Source organism: Photinus pyralis, unplaced genomic scaffold (genome assembly GCF_008802855.1).
Source record: "Photinus pyralis isolate 1611_PpyrPB1 unplaced genomic scaffold, Ppyr1.3 Ppyr1.4_LG4, whole genome shotgun sequence".
NCBI lineage: Eukaryota > Metazoa > Arthropoda > Insecta > Coleoptera > Lampyridae > Photinus > Photinus pyralis.
In genome coordinates this window covers 48,161,350-48,173,986 of record NW_022170511.1, presented here as the reverse complement: position 1 = coordinate 48,173,986, position 12,637 = coordinate 48,161,350, and the positions used below count along the sequence as shown (strand labels likewise).

At 35.6% G+C, this 12,637-nt stretch overlaps 1 pseudogene; it reads right to left on the bottom strand.

Moving 5' to 3' along the window:
- LOC116169208 overlaps positions 1 to 12,402 on the bottom strand; it is a 35,688-nt pseudogene extending 23,286 nt beyond the window's left edge.
- Between the last annotated feature and the right edge of the window lie 235 nt (positions 12,403 to 12,637).

Sequence of the window (12,637 nt, the reverse complement as noted above, 5' to 3'; positions counted from 1 at the left end):
AAAAATTCCGATTAAAAATGACTCGCAGCCGATACTACTCAAGTAGTAGGTTATAGTTTTCAATTAAGAAGTTTAACGTAGTTAGCGTTGATTCTATTAGCAAATTGTGTTCAAAGCAAAATCTCAGTTCTGCAAACTAGCGCGGAATCTCTCTAAACAGAATTTACTCAAGTGTGTTGTAGCAGCAAGTTGCACTTTGAATCTTCATCTTGGTCATTGAAAGTCTCTTGGACGAATGCAGGAAAACGTACACCGACTTTAATATTTTAAATTGAAACGTTTATAAATAAATCTCATTTATATTTATAGCGAAGTTTGCAACTGAAAATTTGACGGGCTTTGCCTAATTTTTATTTGAGAATAAGACATCTGTCAGTATTCGTGCGCTCTCAAATTCCACGATCAACAAGTTTGCTCATTAGCTTTGAAATGCAGTGGCATGCGTGGCAGCCAAGATTGTGTCACTAAAATAAATGTATCACTTGCTAGAGGAGGTATCATTTTCGACATTCAAGCGAGAGATGAGAACGCGCGACTCAAATTTCTATCATCTTAGTAGCCAACATTAACACTTCGTATATCAAACATTGAGTGGGCGTCTCATTGTATTTGTACTGTGTTTCATGATCCATTTGGGCACCGGCCAAAAAAAAATCGAAATTTTCTAATCTGCGTTACATTACAAATAGCATGCCGAGTTGATTATTATACGGGATACTAACACGAATAGATTTCTGAGAAGTGGTACATATAAGTAAAATATTTTCCAGCTATACCGGAAATAAGATTCTTTTTATAAGGAAAACATAGTCCCATTATTTTCAGGATTTGCTTTAAAAAAAGTTGTCAAAAAAGTATACAAGTCGCTTACGAATGTCAAATTTAGCAATTTTGGGAAATGTGAAAATGTAATTTATTCTCAATCTACACAGGAAAATAAGAACAATGTTTAATCTAAAGCTGCGTATACATTATCCGAACCGAACGTGTAATGTAATGCTCGTTCGTGGTTCGTTCACGTGTAAAAGAACAAGCACGAACGCGTTATTGCGTATTCGTTTTGTGAACCGACCGATTCAACTACACGAATTTGTTACATTACATGTTACATTACACGTTCGGTTCGGATAATGTATACGCAGCTTAATATGAAGGGATTTTGTAGCAAATGAAACGAAACGAATTTATTGTTGATCCGAATCAGCTAAGTAAGTGCTTTTGTAACGATTTATTTTCTTCATTACGGCGCATTATTATTATTATGTACGGTTTACTACTAGTCACAGAACCCCCGTAGCATTTGAAGTAGTGGTAGAACGATACCGATATTGATATCGGTATATCGGCATATCGGCAATTGTTGCCGATTATCGGTATCGTATCGTATCGGCAAGGTAATTGCGCCGATATATCGGCAAACAATTTTTTTAGCTGTTTTAACTCTTCAGTGCATAAATGAAATACTTTATTAAAGAAAATAAAATGTTTTATTTTAAAGTTAACATTTTTACTAAAAAAGTTAAAGAAAACAACAACAAATATACCTAATATAGCAGGTTCTAAATACAGTATATACTTAATACTTAAAATTTAACTTTTTGATATTATGATGCAAAAACACTAACATTTCAGCCCTATCTGCATTTAGTCTATTAAAGGTCTTCCCCGAAATCCGAAATGTTACTCACTTCACTATTATTATTATAGTTACGAACGTTTCCTCGCATCGGAATTATAAAACGGGACTTCCCCGGTTTTTTCTTCGGTCATGTATAAATCTATAAATAGAATAGATGACGCAATGCCAAACGTTTCCTTGCAACTGCAACGGAATAATTATAAATCGGGACTTCCCCGGTTTTTGCTTGACCGTGTCTAAATAGTAACGCCATCTATTGTTTGCCGATACGATACGATACGATATATCGGCATGTAAATATCGGTATCGTTCTATCACTAATTTGAAGCAATTTGATAGATGGCTCCACTTATTGCTATAATTTAGCAACGCAATTTTCAGCGCAGAGATGACAGCGCCTTGATTTTTGGGAGTTATTTTGTAAGCCGGAAGTACACGTGAATTAAACAGTTGAAAGCCTAAGGTAGGACGCATGGAATTCTAATTGCGATCTTCCGAATACATATTGATCTCTGGTGATTGAATTCATAATTTGGTAATTCCGAAGTGATTATTTAGACGAAATGTGCCGTGCTCCTAGTGGAGGTTATACATATGCGTTTTTACCCTTCTGCCGTAAGTACCGTTACATTTCGGCTGTAGTTGATGTACCGAAAAAAGAGCAAAATTGTACACAGTTATCGGGTCCATGTTTCTAATAGAATATTATATAACGCGGGACTGAAGTAGTAGTTTTAATCCCGAAGGTAAAGTTTATGATCCGACCGCAGAGATGGAATCAAAAAAGTCGTTCAGTATTTTGAAGCACCCTGTATGGATATCAAATGATTACAATAATTTCAATAATAGAGTTAAGTCATTCGTTTATGCATGCTCACGTCCGATTAAAGCGTAAGTGAGAGGAAGATACTATTTAGAGCGCTCCGTGAAGTTAAGAGAACATTGACGGCACAAATATCGAGACTCTAGGTGGATTGGTTAATGCTGCAGGTGTGCCGGTTTGTGCCAGTGTGTTTTTATCAGCTTTGTTTCTTCAATAAGTGCCGTTAGTGCCATGTTGTACCTAATGCAAAATAATTGAAGTGACAATTACCATCTGTCTGTGATGTACGTACTTAGCCATTTCCTACATTAGGTCTCGAAATTATAAAGAGCTCAGGGGATAACTGTTATATTATTGCTATATATTGCTATTATGTCTAGGTTCGCCATGTATTTTGGCTAGTGAGACAAAACAAGTTCACGAAGTAAAAAAAAAATTATCGGATCTGATCTCATTTGTTTAGTGAAACACCCTGTATATTTTAATCTAAAGGATATATGTAGTATATTAAATATTCTTTTCCAAAAATACAGGATGTTTCTTAATAACACGCTATTATTTAAGTGATTTTTGAACCCATTAGAAGAAAAAAACTTCCTATGAACCTATGCTCAAAACGTCGTAACTTTAGAGATACAGGGTGTTAAAGTTTTAAGAAAACAATATATTTTTTTCTTTTTCATGCATTCCACTTTAAATAACTATTATGAAATTTTGTGTCCTACCGTTTTGGTTTTCTGCGAATAACCGATTGTGAGCGCCATCTTGGTAAGGTGGCGGCACCGACGGCAGTTTCGAATTGTGCATTTGGTGAATTTTAGTTCTACGCACCCAAACCTATAAAATTTCAAAACTTCCCGTGTTATTTCCAGGTAAAAATCCCGAAATGTGTGCCGCCGATGTTCTACTAGCTTCCATTACATTCACCATTTTCTATCTTTATAAAACGTGAACAACGTACAATCTGTTCTTCGTAAGCGTAATTGGGGAATGGAGTCTTTACAACCGATGTTAGAACTTTTATATTCACAATGCGCCCCCCTTGAAAAGTTTTCCAGGATCCGCCACTGTCACGGGCCCTATTTTTGGTATTCAATTTGGTCAGTTATATCACGTATTATTGCTTTTTTGTTTATTTTTAACAGCAATTACATATTTGGTTGATATCCCACCCATATGTATGAGCCAAAAGATGAAGTACATGTACATGTATGAAATAACCTGATCAAATCGGGTCAAATTTTAATGTTAGTGACGCTTTTTTCAATGTTACGTTCTTTTCGCTCTAATTCAATGTAGTATTCTTACTCTCGTTTTTATTTAAATTCTTACGCTATCTAGGTGTTTCGTTTGTGACCCACTAGTTTTAGATTTAAGATAATTCCTGTAGTAAATTTGTTATTAAGCTTAGTATAGGTTTCTTTTGCGATGTTCTTTGTTTCGCCGACGGAGATCGTGTAGTTTTCTTTAATTTCTTTCGGCACAAAAAACTTCTTTGTACAAAGACGAGATTCGATCATTACTTGTAGAACTGGTAGAACATACACTCAATTACAGTTACTCGACAATGTTTGTCAACCTTTTGGGATTTTTATTGGTGCTGTATAAAGTGCAGTTTACCTTATGTGATTTTGCTTACGATGTCTTTTGCGAGTTGTCATGTTTTCGGATTCGGGTCCGATAATATTTATTCGTAATTGTTGGTAGCAAATCGTATAATGAAAACAGAAACCCCGAAAACAAGCCCTAACAAAAGTCGCATAATCGTACCAAAAATCATACGGGAAATCGTAAGCAAAATAACGTAAACTGCACTTATGTTAAGTAATGTTTTCTCTTGTTGACGCATTTGCGGATATATTGCAAGTATTAACGAACCGTTTGGGGCCTTACCCGTGTAAATTGCTTCGATATCTCTGATTTTACTTACACTGCCTGTGCCTGAAAAATATATTTATCGAAGTTTTTGAAGGTACAGGAGCCAATACCTACCATTTTTTAGTTACGCTATTTGTTTTACTCCGACGATTGTAAGGACAATCCGTCGTCGATCAACGTTTTTATAACCGCTTGCCTCCGTGTCATACGTTAGCATTGTTTACGTAATATTTTATGTGCCGCGCTATTCACTGTCCCTTTTATTTGTTTGTCGAAAAGGCTGAACGTGCCCTTCTGAATTCAGACGGCCGCTACAACCAGAATTCAAAGGTAATTTCGTCGACTCCTTGACATAACGTTTGATTACATACTTTCGACATAATCGAATCGTAATTGTAATTTTGTTACTTTTGTCCCAAGTTAACGTAACGAACACGTGCATTTAATTTCAGGAATGTTGGAATTCGCAACATTTTCTTTGAATAATGAATTTAAAAGGTATAATTCTATTCGAGAGGACATCGTTTACGATAAAATGCTGCCACCAATATTTTTAACCTTTCAATTGGTAAATGAAGGACTTTCTACGATATGTAATAATTTCAATAAGTGAAATGCTTTAACCAGTAACCGTTTGCATTTTTCAACAGTGATATTTATGCAATGAGATAACATGGTTAAATCAAGTTGTTGATATTCAACGAATATTTGAATTATTTAAGATTGCTAACTGTTCAGACCTTAAAAATTACCAGTCGAATATTCGGATTTGGTACATGTCCCCTTTTTTTTGCAAAAACCGCATGAGAGTATTGCTATAGATCCAATGTGAGGGAGAGTGGCAAAATTATTACAATGTAGCTAAAAAATAATGGGAAAGAACTTGGGACGTATACGTCTAATGAATCCGATGTTACAGACTTTGGTACATACATTTTTTAATTTCAATACATGTAGAATGTTTGAAATGTCTGGAAAATACGATATCTGAAACGTGCTTTGAAGATTTTTAATTATTAAATATTTCACAAGGGCACAACCTTCCACCCAGAAATGAAAAATTATTAATGAAACCCTGTTTCGACTACGTTTTCATATTTCTACGTCTACAACATATCTACACTCTCAAAAGGGAGAACTGGAGAAAGATTTATTTTATATAATTCACCATTTCTTGTATATGTACTCCACGTTCTTATAGAAATTGAAATTTGCTTACTCGTCTACTACCCTCAGGATTAATTAAATCAATTTTAACTCCTCCTTTCGTTATTATTATAAACATATAAACAATACAATCGCTTGGATTACGGCTGTGTTCCAATCGGACGTAAATCCAGGGTTAAACAAGCTAAATTACGTTCGTGCCGTTCACGTACTGAACATGGGCCGCCCCACTCGATTTTCCCATAAAAATTGCGTTTATCCAAATAGAGGATGAGAATCAGTTCCTGCATTCTTGATATTCTCGTCTCCCACGCTATCTTTCATTATCAACGAATGCAGCTGCAAGTACATTTATTATTTCTTCGCATACAACCGCTACTTTTAACTTAGTTTATTATGCGGTAAGGGGAACTTGCAATTTTCCTCTGAAGATCTCTAAATTAATGAAATGGGAGTAATAAATTACACGAGGTTCTTGTCTACAAGGAAAATATTTCACGAGCTACGCCTCTCTCCTACGACCGATACCGCCGGGCATTTGTTTCTTTTTCGAAACGTTAACGTGCGCAAAAAAACAAATTTCATAAGGATTAATTGATTTTTTTTAGATGGAAGATGTGACAAAAACACGGCAGCGGAAAACCGTCGAAGGAAATAACACGTTGATTTTGGCAATCTTTATAGATAACGCGAGAGGAAAGCCTTATTTTTCTGAAAGGCGAACTTAATTAAAAGTTCGTAAGTTTCTAAAGCCTGGTTACCATATCGCGTCGGTAGCTCTAGTAACCGAATTCGAAATATGAGGCCGATGGATTGGCGCGTGACAGATTCAGTTTCGAAACGTCGACAAATCGTCGTACCAAATTTCGTTATCCTGAATCAAGGGTGAATGTCTTATTGAAAATGAGTCCAGTTCAAAAATATAAACAGATCTTGAATATCAATTTATCGGCATGTAATTTTAGGTAAAACTAGTACGGATCGTTTTGGTACCAAGAGCTGTTTTAAGTTAAGTTAATTCGGCTCAAAGGACCAATATCTTGCAGAGCTCTTTTGAACTAAATCTAATTGTCTTGCAATTTCGGGTCGTATTTTAATTAAAATTTGGTACAGTCTTAAAGAACGAACAAAATTTCGATTCAGTTGGATAGATAACATTTTTATGCGCAATTGTTATGAATCGATTAGATTCTGGGACAATGCTTCTTATTACACGCAATCAAAACGAACACCACTTTCGTGCGAAATATTAATTTATGATGGGAATAAACACCGTAGCTTTAATACAATTGTTATTTTGGTTGTAATAAATGCAAATGATTACAATTTTCATCCGACTTAATTAAATTTTTTGCTGTATATTATTTATAAGCGCAATGTCAGTCTTGTGTACCTAAATGATGGGACGAATATCTTTTAAAATGTCGTATGCAGAATTGACATTTTTTTTGTTTTGTGGGAATATCACGTAGGTACCTATATGAAGTAACCCATTTCTGAAAATTTCAATTCAACTCATTGTCTGCGGATCTGCACATATACGTGTTCGGTATGCCACGATTGATTATTGATGTCGAACTGCCCTCCATTTTTATTTATTTATTTTATTTTTGGACTTTCTTTTTAAGTGGGTGGGGTTTCAGCTGTTTTACCAACGTAACCCTTGCAAATATCCATGCCCGAACCCGGATTTCAACCACGCCACTGCGACATACATCCCCAAACCTTTTAGAATTCAACGAGGGTAGGAAGGCAGCACTACACAAGGGGGGGGGGGTCGATTTCTCCATATTCCATATTTTACTCAAAAACGTGTAAAGAAGTTATTCGAAACATTTTTTTGCCGTGGTAACAAATGGCGCTGTAATTGCAGAAACTAATTTCGAGATATGGAATAGAAATGCAATTTTAATTCAGATGTAAATAAAGTAATTTAATAGTTACACTGCTATACGTGTGTATATTCGGGATGAGGTAAATGAAGTGGGTCACTGCAATTAACATAAGAGCAAGGAGAGAGAGTTAAATATGCCCATGGTTGAATGACAAAAAGCTTACAATAGCGCGGAGTTAAGTATTTATACCATTCATCGTAGTAATAAGGTGCAAATGACTAATGAGGTCGACAGATAGAAAAGAGAACCAATAAATACGAGTGAAAATGGCAGCTTTCGTTCAGCGACGTACACAGTGCCAAATCTGCGCTGTTCGTTCTCGCAAAGCGCGTGAATTTTCAAGTTTGAACCCTGCAAGGTAGATCCCGAAGAAAATATTTGTATATAAGAAAGAAAACAAGATATATATTCTTCAGTCAGTTCGTGCAGATCGCAGCTGGAGGGCCAATTTCAATTCTAAAAATAAACCGATTCTATATTCGGTCCGTGCAGAGCGGATCTGAAGGAAACAACAATTTTATTTTAATTCAAATCAGCACCAAAACGCATCTAGCACCTGGTGCACAAACAATAAAAGTATATATGAGCAAATGTTCTAAATCGTTGTAGTTTTGCCGCTTTCCGTCGTGTTACCATTTGTTGTTGATAGCCTCGTTATATTTGAAGCGTCGCGTCGTAGTGTATTGATTTAATTACAACCTATTGCAGGAAATTTTATGCGCAAGTGCTGTTTAATGTTGTATACTTATGTAAAGGTTATTTAACCACTTGCAATTTTTCATCAAGTTGGTGTTGCTGGCCATCGGGTGACTAGAAAGTTGGGGTTGCGCCGCAAAATTCTTAACAATTTTGGAAAATCTGGAAGGAGCGACTGACACTGTCGCACTTAAAAATAGTGTGACTATGCGAGGCGAAGCCGGGTCTAAAATGGCGTCTCCGCAAACACAATAGTTATGATATTGCATCGTATAGCAATGAGTGCAAATTCCTATCTATTGAACTTCAGAAAAATATATTCGGTGTCTCGTAGTACAAACAGGTAGGGACAGCAGTTCGGAGTTACTAAAGAACGATTTTGACAATAATTGGACAATGCGCTAACCGGCAAAATGGTATACGCTAGAATAATTCAGGGACTTCACAAAATGAATCCACAGTTTTGAGTATGATCGGTATAATAAACGGTTTGGGACAGGAATTTTGGGGTCCAATTTGGAGTACTTACAATTTTGGATTGATTGTGAAGTTAAATTCAAAATATGTATTTGTGACAAATGTGATAACATAACTCTCGATATGAAAGATATCTTGGACATTTTTTAATTGGCATTTTTGTTTTTGTTTAGGCTGTTCTAGTTTAACATACCTATAATTTCACATTTTTTTCTAATGTTCATTTTAATTCTCAAGAATTTGATCTATTATTGGTTTTTAGTTTTTTTTCTATTGATCAATAAACTATTATTATTAACTATTGTGATAAAAGTGATGGAAGACAGAAGGGGGGTGGTTAAAACCAAAATTAAAAGGTTTCAGGTGAACATGCTGCGATAGTGGGTTTGGGATCATAGTGAAACCAGTTAAAAATTGAACCAAATATTGATACAATACATTGGAGTAAAGAATACAAATGCTTTGGCGGAAGCTCAATTTGAACTTAAAATTAGGCATTACTCTGATTCACAGACTTGAACAAAGTTTAGAGGGCCAATTCGAATCCTTAGCATTATGCGAAATTTATATATTTTTTAAAGCGGATATGTAAAATATTGTAGGGGGGAGGGTAAGGTAAGGGGGTCAAGAGAAATGAAGAAATCAAATCATAGGAAGTCCACAGAAATGTATGTATGTACATCGATTCGTAAAACCTCTCGAGAATGGCATTTAGCACAGGAGCCCAGAATCAGCAGTAAAAAAATTGTAATTATTTTGTGGTGGGACAGGGGGGGCCGGAGTTCGGGTTCATGACCGAAAGAGGAGACAGAAGATCACGAGACAATTAAAAACGATATTTCGCTTTAGGGTCATCAGACAAGAAACAGATTTGAGGATAATAGGCCGATTACGGAACTGGTCCAATTTGAGAATACTCAATACTCGGTATAACAGTTTATGGTCATCATAGAAGGACGGTATTGATTAAGGCGGATATGTTAAAACATTTTTTAATGAAAGACTTAAGAATCTTATTGGAAACGCTTCTTACTGACATTGACTTAGCCGTTCAGGATCATCAGGAACAAATCATCTTGACATTAAGGCGGATGAAAGCAAGGGGGTGGAATCGAAAAAACACGTGAGTTGAAATTGAAGATCAGTTAGAGGTGTGATAAAAAGAACCGTACAGTGCTTGAGAAACCCCGAAGGACAGGGGGTAACATTTCCAAATACAAAGGTTACATGCTCATGAATCATGATGTTACCTCAGTTGATCAATAAATACCCACCTGTTAAAACCTGTCTTGTACGCCATCTACTACGTTCCTATTTAATTTCGTATACAGAATCAAAGATCATACTACACTAGATAGCCAGCGTATATGCAAGAGTTGTTTCGCGTTTAAGTAGTTCCATAAAAATATTTATAGGGGGCTTTCAATGTTAAGAACGTAACTGATTCATCCGAAGCCGTCTTCGTACGAGTTCGAATCATATCATAAATACAAAGAGTGATTATTGTCTAAACACGAGACACATAAACATGACCTACTGAACATCATTGGGATAAAATTACATTATTTTGTAAGTGGGCTCATTCAATACGAGGTAGATTCTATTTACAGTCAGGACTACAATGAAAGAAATAATTTGAAAGTTGTACACAATATTCCCTTTGCTTTTTTTTAACCAGCGCTAACCAATCATTTTCCAGATTTTCGGATTAAATTAATAATTGCAAAAGCGTCTTTTTTTCTTAGCATAATTTCTGAAAACTTTTAGTTTCACGTATCTACGATACTTTAGCAAATCTTCAAATATAATATCACAGATTTAAATATACCATAAATCTGTGATAATATGCACCTACTTATCCAGGCATATTTACATTGTAACCACACATTTATCTAATTTAGATTTGTTGTAATTAAGCATTTTATGATTGGGATAAACGAGATATCCCGCTTAGCCTCCTACATAATAAAATTGTGTCCAGCTAAAGTGAGTCGGAACTAGAAGCGTCTGTGGTTAAAATTTCAAAGAAATATCTCCATGAATATGAAAGTTGGCATTGCGCAGTCTGCGCAAAATATGGAAAATAGGAAACTGATCGAAATGGGCAAATATAGACCATAACGGCTATCAATTAACGACAACCCGAAGTCTCTAGGTGGCCCAGGGGCCGAGATCTCGATGGAACGGATGGACGGACGGACGGACAGATGGAAACACGAGCACATAAGCTTTACCTCAACTTCGTTGTGTTACGATAAAAAATTTAATTTAAACCAAGATGTGAATATTCGGTATTTTAATTTACAGTAAGGTAACCAGATAAAAACATCTATAACACCCACACAAGGTTGCGCTTAGGAATGACACCGATATTCCATACAGTAGCCCTTTATTCTAAAAATAACTGTGCTTTGCCATTTCGCGCGTCTTCTTACCCCGCCAGGTAGTTTGTACTATTCTCATAAAAACATAGCCGCTGGAGGACGCAGTCGATTTATTTGGCGAGACGAATTATGAGAGTCTAAAATTTATACAGCGCTGTCTATCTAGTGTAGTATGATCTTTGACAGAATTAAACACGTTACTGATATTACTGATTTTATAGACGGATTTACACGTCGAATGAATTACAAGTATTAAAAGTACAAGCATAAATAATAATGGCAATTAAACAAAGTGAATTTCTTTCGCTCAGCTTCTAAATCGCGTATGCTACAAATACCAATACAGAGAAAAGGGAGGATTTTTGTACACGTTTTTCCTACGTCGATGATAACAAGAAGAAAATGCATTACCACAGGGATGATTTTGATGGCGGCATCACAGAGAGCATTCGAGTTATATTTTTGATATTTTTAAAAAGGAAACATCTACTTATTTTAAAGAGACATCAAAGAATTTATTATTTCTGAAAAGGACGTACTTTCCACCGAGATGAAAATTCACGAAGGAGATATTTTAGGATACTTAAAAAGTATTCCACTTCTGCATGATTGATCATTGTTGTCGCCAGTATCACCTCATATCAAGTGTTAATTTCAAAGTGAGTAGTTCTCGAAATTGCCAGTAGTATTGGAAGGGGTGGAAAATTGCGTTTTATATGCTTATCGAAAAATAAAAAATTAAACGAAAAAATAATATATAATGTTACCACGCAGTTTGCCAGTCACCTAAGATAAAGACCAAGTTTATATACACATGACAGTTTCCCAATAATTTCTTCACTTTCCTTATTCTTTCGCCTCCCGGCGTAAGATACTTAACGCGCGCTTTGTTTTTATATCTCAATTTCGTGTCAGTTGCGTATGTCACATGCACAAAACGTCGAAATCGGTAAGCTCAACAGTAAACTCCAACCTACCTTTTTGGCATTTTCTTGATTATTGTTATCGGCATGATTGTTTGGTGCGGAGGGAGCCATAACCGACACGTTTGATTGCGACAGTAGCTCGTCACTGCCTCTCTGAAACAAAAACGGGGAAATTAGAAATTTGACAAAACTAATTAGAACAAACACTTTATTAACTACAAGATCAAAGTACACCTTCAACCGCTAATTAGCAAAAAGCAATTATACACTATAATCGCGCAAGCATACCTTTAATTGGGCGAATTTATTTCCCTTCGAAGCGTGTCAAATAAAAAAGCTCGCGGCGAAGGGTTTCACCGCGCCGAAAAAATCCTCAAAAAGTGAGTTTTAAAACTCGTTTCGCAAATTTACATTCAGACTCAATTCTAATTCTTAAACTGATTAAACAGTTTTCTGCTTTTATTCCCGTACAAATAAATTTTGTTTTAAATTTTCATACCTATACTTTTCCGGCCATTGTGTCGCGAAAAAGAAAAGTAAAATTTGGAAAATACATTCCGCGAATTTTTTAACTTAAACTTCCGGGCATTATCGAATTATTCTATTCATAAGCGAAAATGTTTGAATGAAAATAAAGTTGAAAAAAGTTCATTTCGAAACGACCTTATTATATCACGACACAGAATGAGTTAAAAACTAAATTTTCGAACAAAACCTAGTTCGATGTTGTCGGTGGTCGATTTGAATGTAAT